A 21,260-nucleotide genomic window follows, 5' to 3' on the forward strand; every position below is an offset into this window, starting at 1 on the left:
ATATATATATATATATATATATCAGTTTGCAGACGTAAATTAAAAGACCTTATGGTTATCCCTGGGTATGTTGTGTAAATTATTAGCATAATTGCTTTGTGAGGGTTTTTGAAGGTGTCTAACTTGAATATTTATGCTGAGGATAGTGGTTTTCCAGTACTGGTTTCTCAATGTTGCATTTGTAAATAACAGCTTCTTTCACTTACTGTATAATGTAGTAATGACAGACATCCAACAGTATGGTTTGTATTTTCGGAGGATCTTTGTTTCTGCCTGTCAGGTATGGCTATATGTAGACATTTGTGGAGATGTGTAGTCTGAGCATCAGGGAGTAACTCTCTACAGCTGTCAATGTCATTTGTGGAACTTGGGGCTTTGAAGTAGATGAGACCATCCGTTAGGAAGGTATAGTTACATTGGATAATGATTTTGAACCTGACTCCACCGTCAGGGAGGCTTATTTTATTTTTATTTTTTTTTATTTTACATTTGTTACTGGGATTATCCATTGGGCTGAGAAAAATTTGCCCATTTTCAGTGGAGGCATGGGGAGAAAAGCTCCACAATTAACATTACAAACAATAACAATGTCAAAAATAAAATAATACAGAATAGGTACCCATAACTTTACCCTAAAACCTATGAGTAACAGAGTAAACAATATAGACAAAATGTTTGAAAACATGCTCATACAGAGTAAGGAAAAAGAAAAAAAAAGGAGCAATGAAAAATAGAACAGGTATATAATTGAATTTGAAACATATCAAAATGGCAAAAAATTGCAATAGTTAATATCTTGAGTAACTATAGATAAGATTTTCAGATAAGTAGATAAAATAGTTCAGAATTATTTAGGGAGTGAAAAAAAAAGAAGTCAATTAATTATGGTCTAGCAAGTGGAAAATAAAGTAAATGTTAGTTAACAGCAGTAGTAGCACTGATAGTAGATTTGACAATAAGGAAAATGTTAGTTAAAAGCAGTAGTAGCACTGATAGCAGAAGTGACAATAAGGTAAATGTTAGTTAAAAGCAGAAGTAGCACTGATAGTAGATGTGACAAAAAGGTAAATGTTAGTTAACAGCAGTAATAGCACTGATGCAGAAGTGACTGTAAGGTAAATAGGTTCATAGGTTCATAGGATCATACTAGGCTATCTGCCCTATGGCATTTATAAGCCTAGCCAGAGTGTGTTTGGCTTTCATTACCCATTTTAAATTAATTTTGCTATGCCCTTTTGCAAGGTTAGTATACTGTGCCTCTGTCTAACAGTGACACAGAAGTGATACCCGGGGTAAACCTACGATCTCCCATCCACTCATCAAGATTCCTCTTAACCTAACCTGGACTGGGATTTTATTCCAGAGTGAAGGGAGCCTCTGGGTTATGAATCTGTCCCTCCAGCATGTCCTATTTATTTCAGTGCTGAGGTTCAAGTCTCTCGAGTGTGTAGCTCGATGGGATTTGGATTTTCTGAGGTGCAGCATGTCCATTAATTCCAGGTTGGACATGGCTTTATATGTCAGGCACAGAGCTGGAGTTTCTTTGAGCCCTTTGATCCTCTTGGTGAGGTACGTTTGGGGTCTTTTCAGTTGCTGCAGGTGTCTGGTAAGGTACATCCCAAAAGGGACATTGTACTCAATTATGGGCCTGATGAGGGATGAGTAAAGAGGCACGATGACCTCCCCTGATCTAGATGTGAATCCCTTCATGATTAGGTGGGCTATATAAAATGTTTTTCTAACCACTTTGGCCACGTGGTTGTCAAATGAGAGATTGCTATCAACCTGGGTCCCCAGGACCCTAATTACTTCTTCTGTACTTAATGGATTACCACCTATGTGGTAATTTGTGGGCACTTTGTTTTTGCCAAAGGGGATGACTACACACTTTTTGGCGTTTAGCTTGAGGCCATGGCTCTGGCACCAGTTGTCTGTTTCTATGAGGCCCTTTTGGAGGATGCTTGTGTCGGCTGGAGAGTCGATTATGGTGCCCAGTTTGCAGTCATCTGCAAACTTGGTCAGCCACAGTCCTTCCATGTTGGCCTGTACCTCCGGGAAATATATACCGAACAAGAGAGGTCCCAGGACTGAGCCTTGTGGGATGCCACTTATAATTGGTTTGGAGTCTGATATGGCTCCAGCAATTCTAACCATGTGGGTTCTGTCCTTGAGCCAGTTTGCAACCCATCTAGTGACATAGGGGTTTATATTTAAGCTGGTGAGCTTATCTATAATGCCCGAGTGGGGTATTGTATCGAAGGCTTTTGCGAGGTCCAGGTAGGCTGTGTGGACCACCTTCCCCTCGTCAATGGCCTTGGTGACTGTTTCAAAGAAATTGACCAGGTTTAAGAGGCAGGATCTACCCTTAACAAAGCCGAACTGGGTAGGATCCAGTGTCTGTAGGTCCCCAATATCTTATTTATGAGGTCCATGATGATCCTTTCCTTAGCTTTGCAGACCAAGCTAGTCAGGCTTATGGGGCGATAGTTTCCAGGATCCGTTGAGGCACCACCTTTGTGGAGCGGGACCACTGTTGCTGTACGCCACTCTTTGGGTACATATCCTGTAGTAAGGCTGAGATTGAACAGTAGTTTTATGTTTGGGTTTAGCTCTTCTTGGAGTTCATGCAGGACACAGCCCGGGACACTGTCTGGTCCCATTGATGCTGTGTTTTTTGCTTTGGAGAGGGCGGCTCTTACCTGAGCATCTGAGATGTCAAAGGGGTAGCACTCTGCTGGGATAGATATTTGCCCTTTTGGTGGGGAGGTGGGGGAGAAGTTTGTGCTGAACCTGTCAGCTAGGATGTTGGCAATGTCTGTGGGTTCGGTGTATTTTCTGTCATTTTGGACTAATTCTGAGCATATCTGGGAATTCCCACCCAGGTTCCTAACATAACTAAAGAAAGCCTTGTGATTATCCTTAGTGTCCTGTGCAATTTTTCTCTCGAAGCTGGCCTTAGACAATTTTATGAGTGCTTGTAGTTTTTTGCTAATACTGATCAGAGATGCCTTCCCTTTTTGGGATTTTGCTCTATCATGTAGTAGCTTCCTCCTCCTATTGTATTGTTTGTTTATGGCTGGGGTCCACCAGACAGGATGTCTGCCTTTGGAGGATTGGGTCTTGGTTTTATTTGGGATTGCATGATCCATGCATTCCTGAAGGTGTTCATAGAATGCGTTTATAAAGGATTCTGCGGTCTGGGCCATATTTTCTACAGGCCCGGGGGCTTTGAAGGATTCCACCTTGGTTTTGAGGAGTGTGAAATTTGCTTTAGAGAAGTTTTTCACTGTGGTTTTCAGGGCAGTGGGTGGGGTCGGGATGTGAATATCCAATGAGATTAGTTTATGGTCTGATCTTACCAGTGAGGGATACACTTCTGGTCTGGAGCATAGAGTACCCATGTTGGTGATGATCAGGTCCAGTATGTTTTCCCCTCTTGTGGGAGTAGTAACAAGTTGTTCCATAGCATTTGAGTTTATAAATTCTAGGAACCTTTGGGCTAGGGTGTTGGAGCTAGAGCAATGCTCCCAGTCTATGTTTGGGTAGTTGAAGTCACCCAATATAATGGTGTTTGGAGAGACCTTCATATTTTCCAGTGTTCTCAGGAAGGCCGAGTGGGGTTCCTGGGTTTGGGAGGGTGGTCTGTAGCAGGCTATAAACTGGAAGGCAGTTTTACCCACTGTTAGTTGCACATGGATAGTCCCTGAGGCTTCGTACTGTGCCACCAACCTGGAGGTGTGGGTATCTTTGATGAATATTGATACTCCCCCTCCTTTTGTGGTTCGGTCCAAGTTTTGGGGCCGAAAAGCATGGTATGAGGTATTACCTGGTAGTGCTGGGGTGCTCTCTGGAGCCTTGAACCAGGTTTCTGTTACTGCACAGATATTGATGTTCTCCATGCTAAGGAGAGTTTCGAGTGCGTGCATCTTAAGGTTTAGACTTCTGGCATTGAGTAGCATTACTCTTAGTTTCTTATCCCTTGTGATACCTATGGAGGTGGGTTTGTCTTTTAAGCCTTGCCTAAAAAAGGCACTATGGGGTAGCAAGAGCCTTTGCCAATATCCGAAAGCCCAGGGGTGACAGGTGCAAGCCGTCCCTAGCGAAACATCGTGGCTTGTCGAGCATGTCATCCCAGGCTGGCAGGCATTGGATCCCCTTTGAATGACACCAATACTTAAGCCAGTTGTTGAAATTGATCATCTTGTCTTCATATTGTGACATCATTCTTGGTGAGGGTAAGATGCTACTCAAGGTCAGGGTCATACCGGACTGGGCTACATGCTCAGAGAGCTCCTCTATGTCTCTTTTCATGTAGTCCAGGGAGGTATGGCTCAGGTCATTCACACCAGCATGGACAATGACTGAGTCATATTTGTACTTGCCTTGGAGTGACCTGAGTGCTTGTGTTATGTGGTGGATCATAGAGCCCGACAGGCAGCTCACCGTGACCTTCACCTTGTTCAGCCTCGTGAGTGGGACGTCAGTGTGCCTGACATTAGAGTCACCTATTACAAGAGTGTCAGGTGTGTTGTTTAGCCTTAAGGGCTGTGACTGTTCAGCACACTGGCTTTGTGAGCTATGTGTTGCACATGTTTTGTTTTGGGGTAGAGGTTGCTTGGGTGTCTGCTTTGAAGGTCTCTGCTGCTTAGGCAGTTTTTTATTTAGAGCCTCCAAGTATGTTTTTGTGTGTTTATGTGTTTGGTTTGCTGTCATGGTAGGTCTATGTAAGACTGGAATTGTAGTGAGTGTGGTTTCCTTCTCCTCCTGACTGGTTACGCCAGTACTGAGTTGAGAAAGCTTAGCCTCCAGTTTGGCTATATGGTTGCATCTCTCACATGTGTTGGAATTTGTTGGGAGGAGGAGAGGGTTGTCTGTGTACATGAGGCAGTTGTAACATTGCCTCAAGATTCCCAGATTCACCAGCTGGACCGGAGAGGAGATTGACAACTGACCTTTGGACATGCTAGAATAGTATTGGGAATTCCTTTATAATTGAAAAAAAAAGGCCAATGGGGAACAAGGTACTCAAGGGGAGTTTGTGAGGGTGTAGTGCTTTTAATTTTTTAGTGCTGACTTAGTGAGCAAGTGCCAGGTAACTTAAATGCAATGTGTTACAGGTAACTTAAATGCTAAAACGACAAACAGTAACTTTCTTCAAGTGAAACAAGGAAATAAATACAGTAAGCAATGCAGATATCACTAGGGATCCACAGAAGCACTGAAAATCTGCATTTTAGGTGGAATTAGCATTTCAGGGAAATAGCAAGCAAACAAACAACAAGCATACAAACAAAGCTAGATTCAGCAGGCCTGGATCTAGTCTATGCTACAGCAAACAAGGTGTACCAATTTCAGTAAGAAACAGTTCAAATATGCAGGCAGTATAAGCCTTTAACCAGAAATTCCCAGCTCAGAAGGGCAGAGTCCAGCCTCTCCTCCCACAAGAGTGCAGACCACGAAACTTCTTAATGTAAAATAACTGGCCTGAAGCCCAAGTGCTTAAACCAGAACTAATACACTTTTAGAATAACAGACACTGAGCCCTCAATCAGCAGTTCCCAACTTAGAAGGATGTAAGCTACCTGTCCTGCCACCACAGTGCAGGCCACAAACCTTCCTAATGTAAAACAACTGGTCTGAAGCCCAAGTGCTTAATCCAAAAGACATAGAATTATAGCACTTAAATGTTAGTTAAAAGCAGAAGTAGCACTGATAGTAGATGTGAAAATAAGGTAAATGTTAGTTAACAGCAGTAGTACTGATAGTAGATGTGACAATAAGGTAATTGTTAGCAGTAGTAGCACTGATAGTAGATGTGACAATAAGGTAAATGTTAGCAGTAGTAGCACTGATAGTAGATGTGACAATAAGGTACATTTTAGTTAACACCAGTAGTAGTACTGATTGTAGTTGTGACAATAAGGTAAATGTTAGTTAACAGCAGTGGTAGTACTGATAGTAGATATGACAATAAGGTAAATGCTAGTTAACAGCAGTAGTACTACTGATTGTAGATGTGACAATAACATAAATGTTAGTTTACAGCAGTAGTAGCACTGACAGCAGATGCGACAATTAGGTAAATGGTAATAAACACTAATAGTAGTACTGCCTGTAGATGTGACAACTAGGTAAATGTTAGTTAACAGCAGCAGTAGCACTGATAGCAGATGTGACAATAAGGTAAATGTTAGTTAACAACAATAGCAGTACCGATAGTAGATGTAACAAAAACACAAATGTTAGTTAACAGCAGTAGTAGCACTGATAGTAGATGTGACAGCAAGGTAAATGTTAGTTAACAGCAGTAGTATTGCAGATATTAGATGTGACAATAAGGTAAATGCTAGTTAATAGTAGTAGCAGTGACAGTAGAGTTGACAATAAGGTAAATGTTAGCTAACAGCAATAGTAGCACTGAGAGTACATGTGACAGTAAGCTAAATGGTAGTTAACAGCAGTAGTAGCAGTACTGCTAGTAGATTTGACAATAAGGTAAATGTTAGTTAACAGCAGTAGAAGCACTGATAGTAGATGTGACAATAAGGTAAATGTTATTTATCAGTAGTAGTAGTACTGATAGTAGATGTGACAATCAGGTAAATGTTAGTTAACGGCATTAGTAGTAGTGGTAGTAGATGTAAAAATAAGGTAAATGATAATTACCAGCAGCAGTACCACTGATAGGACATGGAACAATTAGTTAAATGTTAGTGAGCAGTAGTACCACTGATAGTAGATGTGACAATAAGGTAAATGTTAGTTAGCAGTAGTAGCACTGATAGATGTGACAATAAGGTAAATGCTAGTTAACAGCAATAGTAGTACTGGTAGTAGATGTGACAATATGGTAAATGTTAGTTAACAGTAGTAGAAGTAGTACTGATAGTAGATGTGACAATAAGTTAAATGTTAGTTAACGGCAGAAGTAGAACTGATAGGAGATGTGGCAATAACGTAAATGATAGCAGTAGCACAGATATATGTGACAATAAGGTAAACAGTAGTTAACAACAGTAGTGCTTATAGTATGTGACAATAAGGTAAATGTTAGTTAACAGCAGTAGTAGCACTTATAGTAGATGTTACAATAAAGTAAATGTTAGTTAACAACAGTAGTAGTACTGATTGTAGATGTGGCAATTAATTAAATGTTAGTTAACAGTAAATGTAGTACTGATAGTAGATTTGACACTAAGCTAAATGATAGTTAACAGCAGTAGTAACACTGATAGTAGATGTGACAATAAGGTAAATGTTAGTTAACAGTAGTAGTGCTGATAGTAGATGTGACAATATGGTAAATGCTAGTTAACAGCAGTAGTAGCACTGATAGGAGATGTGACAATAAGGTAAATGTTAGTTAAAACCAGTAGTAGTACTGATTGTAGATGTGACAATTAGGTAAATGTCAGTAAACAGCAGTAGCAGTAGAACTGATATTAGATGTGACAATAAGGTAAATGTTAGTTAACAGTAGTAGTAGTGATAGTGGATGTGACAATAAGTTAAATGCTAGTTAAGAGTGGTAGTATCACTGATAGGAGATGTGGCAATAAGGTAAATGTTATTTAACAGCAGTAGTAGAACTGATAGTAGATGTGACAATAAGGTAAATATTTGTTACCAGCAGTAGTAGCACTGATAGTAGATGTTACAATAAGGTAAATGTTAGTTATCAGTAGTAATAGTACTAATAGTAGATGTGACAATAAGGTAAATGTTAGTTAACAACACTAGTAGTACTGATAGTATATTTGACAGTGTTTGAGATCTGATGAAGCAGCAATGCGAAAGCGCTTATCTAATCTTCTGGAATAAATAGTGGGTTTTTTTCACACTTGTCTCACAGTGTCCTTGTTGGATTTTATATCTTTGAAGTAGCAGCACCTGCTAACGCTTGGGTCCAGTCATTTGTTTTATTGGATTACTTCTTCCTTTATAGACCCGAGCGCTAACCTACAACAAGACAGGATTTATTTATTCAACTTTTAGTTAACAGCAGCAGTAGTCTTGAAAGTAGATGTGAAAATATGGTAAATGATAGTTAACAGTAAAAGTAGAACTTATAGTAGAAGTGACAATAAGGTAAATGTAAGTTAGCAGTAGTAGCACTGATAGTAGATGTTTCAATAATGTAAATGTTAGTTAACAGCAGTAGTAGTACTGATAGTAGATGTGAAAATACGGTAAATGTTAGTTAACAGTAAAAGAAGTACTGATAGTAGATGTGACAATAAGGTAAATGTAAATTAGCAGTAGTAGAACTGATAGATGTGACAATAAGGAAAATGTTAGTTAACAGCAGTAGTAGCACTGACAGATGTGACAATAAGGGACATTTAGTTAACAGCAGCAGTAGTACTGATAGTAGATGTAAAAATACAGTAAATGTTAGTTAACAGTAAAAGTAGTATTGATAGTAGATGTGACAACAAGGTAAATGTAAGTTAGCAGTAGTAGCACTGACAGTAGATGTGACAATAAGGAAAATGTTAGTTAGCAGCAGTAGTAATCATAGTAGATGTGACAATAAGGTAAATGTTAGTTAACCGCAGTAGTAGCACTGCTAGTAAATGTGACAATGAGTTAAATACTAATTAACAGTGGTAGTATCACTGATAGGAGATGTGGCAATAAGGTAAATGTTAGTTAACAGCAGTAGTAGCACTGATAGTAGATGTGACAAGGTAAATGTTAGTTAACAGCAGTAGCAGTAGTACTGATATTAGCTGTGACAATAAGGTAAATGTTAGTTAACAGCAGTACTAGCACTGATAGTAGATGAGACAATAAGGTATGTGTTAGTCTGCAGTAGTGGCACTGATAGTAGATGTGACAATAAGGTAAATGTTAGTTAACAGCAGCAGTATTACTGATAGTAGATGTGGCAATAAGGTAAATGTTACTTAACAGCAATAGTAGCACTTATAGTAGATGCTTCAATAAAGTAAATGTTAGTTAACAACAGTAGTAGTAGTACTGATTGTAGATGTGACAATTAATTAAATGTTAGTTAACATTAAAAGTAGCACTGATAGTAGATGTGACACTAAGCTAAATGTTAGTTGACAGCAGTAGTAGCATTGATAGTAGATGTGACAATAAGGTAAATGTTAGCCAACAGTAGTAGTGCTGATAGTAGATGTGACAATATGGTAACTGCTAGTTAAAAGCAGTAGTAGCACTGATAGGAGATGTGACAATAAGATAAATGTTAGTTAAAACCAGTAGTAGTACTGACTGTAGATGTGACAATTAGGTAAATGTCAGTAAACATCAGTAGCAGTAGTACTGATATGAGATATGACAATAAGGTAAATGGTAGTTAACAGTAGTAGTAGTGATAGTGGATGTGACAATAAGTTAAATGTTAGTTAACAGCAGTAGTAGTACTGATAGTAGATGTGACAATAAGTTAAATGCTAGTTAACAGTGGTAGTATCACTGATAGGAGATGTGACAATAAGGTAAATGTTAGTTATCAGCAGTAGTAGTACTGATAGTAGATGTGACAGTAAGGTAAATATTTGTTACCAGCAATAGTAGCACTGATAGTAGATGTTACAATAAGGTAAATGTTAGTTATCAGCAGTAGTAATACTGATAGTAGATGTGACAATAAGGTAAATGTTAGTTAACAACACTAGTAGTACTGATAGCTGATGAGACAATAAGGTAAATGTTACTTAGCAGTAGTAGCACTGATAGTATATTTGATAGTAAGGTAAATGTTAGTTAACACCAGTAGTAGTACTCATTGTAGATGTGACAATTAGGTAAATGTTAGTTAACAGCAGGAGTAGAAATGATAGTAGATGTGACACTAAGGTAAATGTTAGTTAGTAGTAGTAGTACTGATAGTAGATGTGACAATAAGGTAAATGTTAGTTAGCAGTAGTCGCACTTATTGTAGATGTGACAATAAGGTAAATGTTAGTTAACAGCAGTAGTGCTTATAGTAGTTGTGACAATAAGGTTAATGTTAGTTAACAGCAGTAGTAGTACTAAAAGTAGATGTGACAATATGATAAATGCTTTAGCAGTAGCACTGATAAGAGATGTGACAATAAAGTAAATTTTAGTTAACACCAGTAGTAATACTGATTGTAGATGTGACAATTAGGTAAATATTACTTAACAGCAGTAGTAGTAGTAGTACTGATATTAATTGTCACAATAAGGTAAATGTTATGTGATAGTGGATGTGACAATGAGGTAAATGTTAGTTAACGGTAGTAGTAGCACTGATAGTAGATGTGACAATACGTTATGTGTTAGTTTGCAGTTATAGCACTGATAGTAGATGTGACAATAAGGTAAATGTTAACAGCAGTAGTAGCACTGACAGTAGATGTGCCAATAAGGTAAATGTTAGTTAACAACTGTAGTAGCACTGATAGTAAATGTGACAATAAGGTAAAACCTAATTAGCAGCAGTAGTATCACTGACAGGAGATGTGTAAATAAGGTAAAGGTTATTTAACAGCAGTCATAGTACTGATAGTAGATGTGACAATAAGGTAAATGCTAGTTAGCGGCACTAGTAGTACTGAGAGTAGATGTGACAATAAGGTAAATGCTTGTTAAAAGATGTAGTAACATTGATAGATGTGACAATAAGGTATATGTTAGTTAACAGCAGTAGTAGTACTGATAGCAAATGTGCAATAAGGTATATGTTAGTTAACAGCAGTAGAAGCATAGATAGTAGATGTGACAATAAGGTAAATGTAAGTTAACAGTAGTAGTGCTGATACATGCGACAATAACGTTACTGTTAGTTAGCAGTAGTAGCAATGATAGCAGATTTGACAATAAGGTAAATGTTAGTGAACAGTAGTAGTGCTGATAGATGTGACAATAAGGTAACTGTTAATTAACAGCAGTAGTTGCACTGATAGTAGATGTGGCAATAAGATAAATGTTAGTTAACAGCAGTAGTAGCATGAATAGTAGATGTGACAATAAGGTAAATTTTGGTTAACAGCAGTAGTAGCACTGATAGTATATGAGACAATAAGGTAAATGTTAGTAAGCCGTAGTAGAATTGATATGAGATGTGACAATAAGGTAAATGCTAGTTAGCAGTAGCACTGACAGATGTGACAATAAGGTAAATGTTAGTTAACAGCAGTAGTGCTTATAGTAGATATGACAAGAAGGTAAATGTTAGTTAACAGCAGGAGTAGCACTTATTGTAGATGTGACAACAAGGTAAATGTTAGTTAACAACAGTAGCAGTAGTACTGATATTAGCTGTGACAATAAGGTAAATGTTAATTAACAGCAGTAGTAGCACTGATAGTAGATGAGACAATAAGGTATGTGTTAGTCTGCAGTAGTGGCACTGATAGTAGTTGTGACAATAAGGTAAGCATTAGTTAACAGCAGTAGTAGTATTTATAGTAGATGTGACAAGAAGGTAAATGTTAGTTAGCAGTAGTAGCACTGATAGCAGATGAGACAATAAGGTATGTGTTAGTCTGCAGTTGTGGCACTGATAGTAGATGTGACAATAAGGTAAACGTTAGTTAACAGCAGTAGCAGTACTGATAGTAGATGTGACAATAAGGTAAATGCTAATTAGCAGTAATAGCACTGATAGTAGATGAGACAATAAGGTATGTGTTAGTCTGCAGTAGTGGCACTGATAGTAGATGTGACAATAAGGTAAACGTTAGTTAACAGCAGCAGTAGTAGTAGTGATAATAGATATGGCAATAAGGTAAATGTTAGTTAGCAGTAGTAGCACTGATCATAGATGTGACAATAAGGTAAATTTATTTAAATGCAGCAGTAGTACTGTTAGTAGATGTGAAAATATGATTAATGTTAGTTAACAGTAAAAGTAGTACTGCTAGTAGATGTAACAATAAGGTAAATGTAAGTTAGCAGTAGTAGCACTGATAGTAGATGTGACAATATGGTAAATGTTAGTTAGCATCAGTAGTGCTTATAGTAGATATGACAAGAAGGTAAATGTTAGTTAACAGCAGGAGTAGCACTTATTCTAGATGTGACAACAAGGTAAATGTTAGTTAACAACAGTAGCAGTAGTACTGATATTAGCTGTGACAATAAGGTAAATGGTAATTAACAGCAGTAGTAGCACTGATAGTAGATGAGACAATAAGGTATGTATTAGTCTGCAGTAGTGGCACTGATAGTAGTTGTGACAATAAGGTAAACAGTTAACAGAAGTAGTAGTACTTATAGTAGATGTGACAAGAAGGTAAATGTTAGTTAACAGCAGTAGTAGCACTGATAGTAGATGAGACAATAAGGTATGTGTTAGTCTGCAGTTGTGGCACTGATAGTAGATGTGATAATAAGGTAAATGTTAGTTAACAGCAGTAGTAGTACTGATAGTAGATGTGACAATAAGGTAAATGCTAATTAGCAGTAGTAGCACTGATAGTAGATGAGACAATAAGGTATGTGTTAGTCTGCAGTTGTGGCACTGATAGTAGATGTGACAATAAGGTAAACGTTAGTTAACAGCAGTAGCAGTACTGATAGTAGATGTGACAATAAGGTAAATGCTAATTAGCAGTAATAGCACTGATAGTAGATGAGACAATAAGGTATGTGTTAGTCTGCAGTAGTGGCACTGATAGTAGATGTGACAATAAGGTAAACGTTAGTTAACAGCAACAGTAGTAGTAGTGATAATAGATATGACAATAAGGTAAATGTTAGTTAGCAGTAGTAGCACTGATCGTAGATGTGACAATAAGGTAAATTCATTTAAATGCAGCAGTAGTACTGTTAGTAGATGTGAAAATACGATTAATGTTAGTTAACAGTAAAAGTAGTACTGCTAGTAGATGTGACAATAAGGTAAATGTAAGTTAGCAGTAGTAGCACTGATAGTAGATGTGACAATAAGGTAAATGTAAGTTAGCAGTAGTAGCACTGATAGTAGATGTGACAATAAGGTAAATGTTAGTTAGCAGCAATAGCATGGAAAGTAGATGTGAAAATAAGGTAAATATTAGTTAGCAGTAGTAGCACTGATAGTAAATGTGACAATAAGTTAAATTCTAATTAACAGTGGTAGTATCACTGATAGAAGATGTGACAATAAGGTAAATGTTAGTTAACAGCAGTAGAAATACTGATAGTAGATGCGACAATAAGGTAAATATTAGATACCAGCAGTATAAGCACTGACAGTAGATGTGACAATAAGGTAAATGTTAGGTAACAATGGTAGTAGTACTGATAGTTGATGTGACAATAAGGTAGATGTTATATAACAGTAGTAGTAGCACTGATAGTATATGTGACAGTAAGGTAAATGTTAGTTAACACCAGTAGTAGTACTCATTGTAGATGTGACAATTAGGTAAATGTTAGTTAACAGCAGTAGTAGCACTGATAGTAAATGTGACAATAAGTTAAATTCTAATTAACAGTGGTAATATCACTGATAGAAGATGTGGCAATAAGGTAAATGTTAGTTAACAGCAGTAGAAGTACTGATAGTAGATGCGACAATAAGGTAAATATTAGATACCAGCAGTATAAGCACTGACAGTAGATGTGACAATAAGGTAAATGTTAGGTAACAACGGTAGTAGTACTGATAGTTGATGTGACAATAAGGTAAATGTTATATAACAGCAGTAGTAGCACTGATAGTATATGTGACAGTAAGGTAAATGTTAGTTAACACCAGTAGTAGTACTCATTGTAGATGTGACAATTAGGTAAATGTTAGTTAACAGCAGTAGTAGCACTAATAGTAGATGTGACACTAAGGTAAATGTTAGTTAACAGCATTAGTAGCACTGATAGTAGATGTGACAATAAAGTAAATGTTAGTTGACTGCAGTAGTGCTGATTGTAGATGTGACAATATGGTAAGTTCTAGTTAAAAGTAGTAGTAGCATTTATAGGAGATGTGAAAATAAGGTAAATGTTAGTTAACACCAGTAGTAGTACTGATTGTAGATGTGACAATTAGGTAAATATTACTTAACAGCAGTAGTAGTAGTACTGATATTAGTTGTGACAATAAGGTAAATGTTAATTAACAGCAGTAGTTGTGATAGTGGATGTGACAATAAGGTAAATGTTAGTTAACAGTAGTAGCACTTATAGTAGATTTGACAATAAGGTAAATATTAGTTAGCAGTAGTAGCACTGATAGTAGATATGACAATAAGGTAAATGTTAGTTAACAACACTAGTAGTACTGACAGTAGATGTGACAATAAGGTAAATATTACTTAACAGCAGTAGTAGTAGTACTGATACTAGTTGTGACAATAAGGTAAATGTTAATTAACAGCAGTAGTTGTGATAGTGGATGTGACAATAAGGTAAATGTTAGTTAACAACACTAGTAGTACTGACAGTAGATGTGACAATAAGGTAAATGCTAGTTAGCAGTAGTAGCACTGATAGTAGATGTGACAATAAGGCAAATGCTAGTTAAAAGCGGTAGTAGCATTGATAGTAGATGTGACAATAAGGTATATGTTAGTTAACAGCAGTAGTAATACTGATAGCACATGTGACAATAAGGGAAATGTTAGCTAACAGTAGTAGTGCTGATAGTTGTGACAATAAGGTAACTGCTAGTTAACAGTAGTAGCAATGACAGTAGATGACACAATTAGGTAAATGTTAGTTGACAGCAGTATTAGCACTGATAGTAGATGTGACAATGAGGTAAATGCTAGTTAGCAGTAGTAGTACTGATAGAAGATGTGACAATATGGTAAATGTTAGTGAAAAGCAGTAGTAGCACTGATAGTAAATGTGACAATAAGGTAAATGTTTGTTAACAGTAGTAGACAAACTCGGTGATGAAAAAACAAACTAAATAAATCAAAAAGTCGATCCAACACACCACTGAAGACAAACCACAAATTTAATAAAATACACGTGAAGCGCTTTTCGTCGCCCAAGTTTTGAGCAACTTCCTCAGACTAAGAAAGCTAATTACATTAACATATTTATACTCTCACGTCACTAATATATTCATTGAGAGTATCAATTAACAAAGATTATTAAGTTAAAAAACCCGTCATGTTAAAAACCAACCAAGTATTACTACTTCCACAGCTGACAACAGCAAGCAAGTTCCAAACACAAGTATTTAATACATAAAATAAAAATATATATACTTGTCTCTCAAGAAATATATATATGTATATAAAAATGTATGTAAAAGTAATGTAATATATGTTCTATAAAAAACATATAACATATCCTTAAAGTCAAGTTAAGCTCAGGTTAACTAGTAAAATTGTGTAGTATTTCATTGATGTTTTTCCAGTACTTGTAACATCCTGTAAAGTTGAAACATGTCACATTCACTTGATACCAAGTCAGATCTCTAAATTACTAAATATCTTACCACTAGTAACAGTAGTAGTGCTGATAGTAAATGTAACAATAAGGTAACTGTTAGCAGTAGTAGCACGGATAGTAGATGTGACAATAAGGAAAATGTTAGTTAACAGCAGTAGTAGCACTGATAGTATATTTGACAATACGGTAAATGTTAATTAAAAGCAGTAGCAGCACTGACAGTACTTTTGACAATAAAGTAAATGTAAGTTAGCAGTAGTAGTATTGATAGTAGATGTGACAGTAAGGTAAATTTTAATTAACACCAGTAGTAGTACTTATTGTAGACATGACAATAAGGTAAATGTTAGTTAACAACAGTAGTAGTAGTGACAGTAGATGTGACAATAAGGTAAACGTTAGTTAGCAGCAGTACTAATATTGATAGCAAATGTGACATTAAGGTAAATGGTAGCTAACAGTAGTAGTGCTGATAGTTGTGACAATAAAGTAGCTGCTATTTAGCAGTAGTAGCAATGACAGTAGATTTCACAATAAGGTAAATGTTTGTTGACAGCAATATTACCACTGATAGTAGATGTGACAATAAGGTAAATGCTAGTTAACAGCAGTATTAGCACTGATAGTAGATGTGACAATAAGGTAAATGTTAGTTAAAAGCAAGAGTAGCATGGATAGTAGATGTGACAATAAGGAAAATGTTAGCAGAAGTAGCACTGATAGTATATTTGACAATAATGTTGTTGTTGTGTCTTTTGGCTTATCCCAGTTAGGGGTCACGACAGCAGAACTCTGATCCGCTAATGTTTGGTAGTGGATTTTTACGTGCCGAGTTACCAGCCCTGACAATAAGGTAAAGGTTAATTAAAAGCATTAGCAGCACTGACAGTACCTTTGACAATAAAGTAAATGCTAGTTAGCAGTAGTAGCATTGATAGTAGATGTGACAATAAGGTAAATGCTAATTAGCAGTAGTAGTACTGATAGCAGATGTGACAAAAAGGTAAATGCTAGTTAACAGCAGTAGCAGTACTAATAGTAGATATTACAATAATGTAAAAGCTAGTTAACAGCAGTAGCAGTACTGATAGTAGATGTGACAATAAGGTAAATGTTAGTTAACAGCAGTAGTAGCATGGATAGTAGATGTGACAATAAGGAAAATGTGAGTTAACAGCAGTAGTAGCACTGATAGCATAGTTGACAATAAGGTAAATGTTAATTAAAAGCAGTAGCAGCACTGACATTACCTTTGACAATAAAGTGTATGTTAGTTAGCAGTAGTAGTATTAATAGTAGATGTGACAATAAGGTAAATGCTAGTTAGCTAATAGTAGATGTGACAATAAGGTAAATGCTAGTTAACAGCATTAGTAGTACTAATAGTAGATGTGACAATAATGTAAAAGCTAGTTAACAGCAGTAGCAGTACTGATAGTAGATGTTGCAATAAGGTAAATGTTAGTTAACAGAAGTAGTAGCACTGACAGTAGATGTTACAATAAGGTAAATATTGGATAGAAGTAGAAGTACTGATAGTGGATTTGACAATAAGGTAAATTTTATTTAACAGCAGAAGTAGTACTGATAGTAGATGTGACAATAAGGTAAAAGTTAGTTAGCAGTAGTAGTACTGACAGTAGATGTGACAATAAGGTAAAAGTTAGTTAACGGCATTAGTAGTAGTGGTAGTAGATGTGACAATAAGTTAGTAGTTGGGTTGGGAGGGTGGCCTAATGGTTAAGGTGTTTGCCTTACAAACACAAGGTGCAGGCTTTGAGTCACACAAGGGATAATTGGCTAGGCTTACAATGACTCGCAAGGGCAGTTAGCCTAGTACTAACCTATGAACCTATGAACCAATAAGGCAAATGTGAGTTAACAGCAGCAGTACCACTGATAGGACATGTAAAAATTAGTTAAATGTTAGTTAAAAGCAGTAGTAGCACTGATAGTAGATGTGACAATAAAGTAAATGTTAGCAGTAGTAGCACTGATAGATGTGGCAATAAGGTAAATGCTAGTTAACAGGAATAGTAGTACTGATCGTAGATGTGGCAATAAGGTAAATGTTAGTTAACAGTAGTAGTACTGATAGTAGTTGTGACAATAAGGTAAATGTTAGTTAGTAGTAGTAGTACTGATGTGACAATAAGGTAAATGTTAGCAGTAGTAGTACTAATAGTAGATGTGACAATAAGTTAAATGTTAGTTAAGGGCAGTCGTAGAACTGATAGGAGATGTGACAATAGCGTAAATGTTAGTTAGCAGTAGCACTGATAGATGTGACAATAAGGTAAATGTTAGTTAAGAGCAGTAGTGCTTATAGTAGATGTGACAAGAAGGTAAATGTTAGTTAACAGCAGGAGTAGCACTAATTGTAGATGTGACAATGAGGTAAATGTTAGTTAACAGAAGTAGTAGTACATATAGTAGATGTGACAATAAGGTAAATCTTAGTTAACAACTGTAGTAGTACTGATAGTTGATGTGTCAATAAGGTAAATGTTAGTTAACAGCAGCAGTAGTAGCACTGAATTTATATGTGACAGTAAGGTAAATATTAGTTAACACCAGTAGTAGTACTGATTGTAGATGTGACACTAAGCTAAATGTTAGTTAGCAGTAGTAGCACTGATAGTAGATGTGACAATAAGGTAAATGCTAGTTAACAGCAGTAGTAGCACTGAAAAGAGATGTGACAATAAGGTAAATGTTAGTTAAAACCAGTTGTAGTACTGATTGTAGATGTCACAATTAGGTAAATGTTAATAAACAGCAGTAGCAGTAGTACTGATGTTGGCTGTGACAATAAGGTAAATGTTAGTTAACAGCAGTAGTAGTGATAGAGGATGTGATAATATGGTAAATGTTAGTTAACAGCAGTAGTAGCATTGGTAGTAGATGTAACAATGTGGTTAAAGTTAGTTAACAGCAGTAGTAACACTGATAGTAGATGTGAAAATAAGGTTAATGCCCTTTAACAGCAGTAGTAGTGCTGATAGTAGATGTGACAAAAAGTAAAAATTAACAGCAGTAGTGACACTGAAAGCGGATGTGACAATAAAGTAAATGTTAGTTAGCAGTAGTAGCACTGATAGTATACGTGGCAATAAGGTAAATGTAAGTTAACAGCAGTAGTTGCACTGATAGATGTGACAATAAGGTAAATGCTAGTTAACAGCAGTAGTAGCACTGATAGCATATGTGGCAATAAGGTAAATGCTAGTTAACAGCAGTAATAGCACTGATAGTACATGTGACAATAAGGTAAATGTTAGTTAACAGAAGTAGTTACACTGATAGATGTGACAATAAGGTAAATGCTAGTTAACAGCAGTAATAGCACTGATAGTACATGTGACAATAAGGTAAATGTTAATTAACAGAAGTAGTTGCACTGATAGATGTGACAATCAGGTAAATGCTAGTTAACAGCAGTAGTAGCACTGATAAAAGAAGTGACAATAAAGTAAATTTTAGTTAGCAGTAGAAGTACTGCTAGTAGATGTGAAAATATGGAAAATGTTAGTAAACAGCAGTAGTAGTACTGATAGTCGATGTGACAATAAGGTAAATGTTAGTTTACAGTAGTAGTAGCACTGATAGTTGATGTGACAACAAGGTAAATGTTAGTTAACGACATTAGTAGTACTGGTAGTAGATGTAACAGTATATTAAAGTTAGTTAACAGCAGTAGTAGCATTGATAGGAGATGTGACAATAAGTTAAATGTTAGTTAGCAGTAGTAGCACTGATAGTAGATGTGACAATAAGGTAAATGTTAGTTGACACCAGTAGCAGTACTGATTGTACATGTGACAATTAATTAAACGTTAGTTAACAGTAGAAGTAGCACTGATAGTAAATGTGACACTAAGCTAAATGTTAGTTAACAGCAGTAGTAGCACTGATAGTAGATGTGACAATAAGGTAAATGTTAGTTAACAGCAGTAGTATGATAGTAGATGTGGCAATAAGGTAAACATTAGTTAACAGCAGTAGTAGTACTGAAATGAGATGTGATAAAAAGGTAAATGTTACTTCACAGCAGTAGTACTGATAGTATATGTGAAAATAAGGTAAATGTTAATTAGCAGTAGTAGCACTGATAATAGATGTGACAATAATATACATTTTAGTTAGCAGTAGTATAAGCACTGATAGTAGATGTAACAATACGGTTAATGTTAGTTAACAGCAGTTGCACTGATAGTAGATTTGACAATAAAGTAAAAGTTAACAGCAGTAGTAACACTGATAGTAGATGTGACAATAAGGTAAATGTTAGTTAACAGCAGTACTAGTACTGATAGTAGATGTGACAAAAAGTTAATGTTAGTTAGCAGCAGCAGCACGGATAGTAGATGTGACAATAAGGAAAATGTTAGTTAACAGCCGTAGTAGCACTGATAGTATATTTGACAATAAGGTAAAGTTTAATTAAAAACAGTAGCAACACTGACAGTACCTTTGACAATAAAGTAAATTTTAGTTAGCAGTAGTAGTATTGATAGTAGATGTGACAATAAGGTAAATTCTAATTAGCAGTAGTAGTACTGATATCAGATGTGACAATAAGGTAAATGCTAGTTAGTAGTAGTAGTACTAATAGTAGATGTTACAATAATGTAAAAGCTAGTTAACAGCAGTAGCAGTACTGATAGTAGATGTGACAATAAGGTAAATGTTAGTTAACAGCAGTAGTAGCACGGATAGTAGATGTGACAATAAGGAAAGTGTTAGTTAACAGCAGTAGTAGCACTGATAGTATATTTGACAATAAGGTTGTTGTTGTGTCTTTCGGCTTATCCCGGTTAGGAGACGCCACAGCGGAACTCCAATCCGCTAATGTTTGTTAGTGGAATTTTACATGCCGAGTTACCAGCCTTGATGCACAACCTTCAACGAAGGCACGCCCATTCACGTATGCCTCCTCACAGAAGACGCTCTAGCTGAAAATTGAACGGGACAACGTCTTCCTGTGAGGAGACAACGCTACCGCAGCACCACTACCGCGGATATTTGACAATAAGGTAAATGTTAATTAAAAGCAGTAGCAGCACTGACAGTGCATTTGTCAATAAAGTTAATGTTAGTTAGCAGTAGTAGTATTAATAGTAGATGTGACAATAATGTAAAAGCTAGTTAACAGCAGTAGCAGTACTCAAAGTAGATGTTGCAATAACGTAAATGTTAGTTAACAGAAGTAGTAGCACTGACAATAGATGTTAGTGGATTTGACAATAAGGTAAATTTTATTTAACAGCAGAAGTAGTACTGATAGTAGATGTGACAATAAGGTAAAAGTTAGTTAACGGCATTAGTAGTAGTGGTAGTAGATGTGACAATAAGTTAGTAGTTGGGTTTGGAGGGTGGCCTAATGGTTAAGGTGTTTGCCTTACAAACACAAGGTGCAGGCTTTGAGTCACACAAGGGATAATTGGCTAGGCTTACAATGACTCGCAAGGGCAGTTAGCCTAGTACTAACCTATGAACCTATGAACCAATAAGGCAAATGTGAGTTAACAGCAGCAGTACCACTAATAGGACATGTAAAAATTAGTTAAATGTTAGATAAAAGCAGTAGTAGCACTGATAGTAGATGTGATAATAAAGTAAATGTTAGCAGTAGTAGCACTGATAGATGTGGCGATAAGGTAAATGCTAGGTAACAGGAATAGTAGTACTAATAGTAAATGTGACAATAAGGTAAATGTTAGTTAACAGTAGTAGTACTGATAGTAGTTGTGACAATAAGGTAAATGTTAGTAAGTAGTAGTAGTACTGATGTGACAATAAGGTAAATGTTAGCAGTAGTAGTACTAATAGTAGATGTGACAATAAGTTAAATGTTAGATAAGGGCAGTCGTAGAACTGATAGGAGATGTGACAATAGCATAAATGTTAGTTAGCAGTAGCACTGATAGATG

The sequence above is a fragment of the Protopterus annectens genome, chromosome 14.part0 (assembly GCF_019279795.1).
Source record: "Protopterus annectens isolate FY-2018-M chromosome 14.part0, PAN1.0, whole genome shotgun sequence".
Lineage (NCBI taxonomy): Eukaryota > Metazoa > Chordata > Ceratodontiformes > Protopteridae > Protopterus > Protopterus annectens.